Raw genomic sequence first — 1,535 nt, 5'->3', positions numbered from 1 at the left:
TCCGACAGCCGTAGATTGCAATAATTGCTGAGCGTCGGATTTATTTGTCCGGAAGCGAATTTCTTTTATCGCGAACGTTATCATCGAGTCCGCTTGAGCAATCGTGGTTCCGATTTCGTTTGCACACCGTCGTGAATTACTTGTAACGCGCGTGGTCCGCGAAACGCGTCACGTTTGTAATTCCGACATCTTTGTATGAATGCAGAGCGAGTGAACGAGTGCGTGTATATCCTATGATCGTTTATAATAAACATTATTTGATAAATTAAAAGCGCGTTCACCCGATTAATTGTTCTTGCTTCGTACCTGCATGCCTTGCGCATCACATACATCGCTTTCCGAGGAAAACAGGAAGACGTGAGACCGAGCAGCGTATCCGAAGGAAGGACGTCCGACTCTTGCCAGATCTGCCACGAGAGTCACGTCGGGCAACTTCGGCTAATAGACGAAGATAATATAGCAGCCCGACTCTCTCGCACTCGGCAACGATCGCTCGGCCGGCATCGGGCGGCTTCGGACCGCCTCGACTGCTCGGCTCGCCGCTCGCCGCCTTATTTGAAACAGAATATAGGTTATAGTGTATAAGTGATGTACCTGATCCGCTCGACAATTTCGATAATGTAATAATTTTTATATCGAGTCAATCATGCGTTACCACAACATTTAACATAATAATTGCCAACAATGTTTATTATAAATAATTATATAAAAGAAATTAATATTAAACAAAAATTAATTTTCTTTTGAAATACTTACGTACATTGTGTGGTTATTTTATAATACTAATACAACACAAATATATTAAATCAGTATTATTAGTATTATAATAATACGAAACAATTGAGACAAATATTTATAAAGATATTTCATTTTGATACAATATTATGCATATATGTAGGAAACTAATATTAAATAAAAATGAAATATCTTTTTAAATATTTATCTCAATTGTTTCGTAATATTATAATACTAATAATACATATTTAACAATATATTTGTGTTGTATCATATAATAACCACACAAAGTTAGTATTTCGAAAGGAAATTAATTATTATTGACTAATAAATTAATAAATATATTATTTATAATAAACATTGTACGCAATTATTATGAATAATGTTATGATAACGCGTGATTGATTTGAAATAAAAAGTATTAAAAATTGTATATATTAAATGCAATTGATTTCACGTCATCTTTCATTGTGGAATTACATTTTCTGTCTTTTATAAAAATATTACATGGTTAGGGATTAAGATGTTTTATTTCTTTTTATTTTTATAGGAATAAAATAGACGTGATAGACAAATTCTGAGAGCAGCATTGTTTTCAGCGTTCCAAAATCTATGGAAAACCACTCTTCTTTTGCAGGAAACTTTTAGCATGTCGATCAGTACAATGAATGATTGATTCCACCTGTCCTCTCCAACTCTGATAACAATTGTCACCACATTTTGAAACTTCTCTGTGATTAATGATGTCTCATTATAAGATACTGCTTGGCACACAGTTCAGTCCCAAAATCAAGAATCCA

The sequence above is a fragment of the Wasmannia auropunctata genome, unplaced genomic scaffold (genome assembly GCF_000956235.1).
Source record: "Wasmannia auropunctata unplaced genomic scaffold, wasmannia.A_1.0 LD336064.1, whole genome shotgun sequence".
In the NCBI taxonomy this organism is placed as follows: domain Eukaryota; kingdom Metazoa; phylum Arthropoda; class Insecta; order Hymenoptera; family Formicidae; genus Wasmannia; species Wasmannia auropunctata.
Note: the sequence above shows the minus strand (reverse complement) of the source record.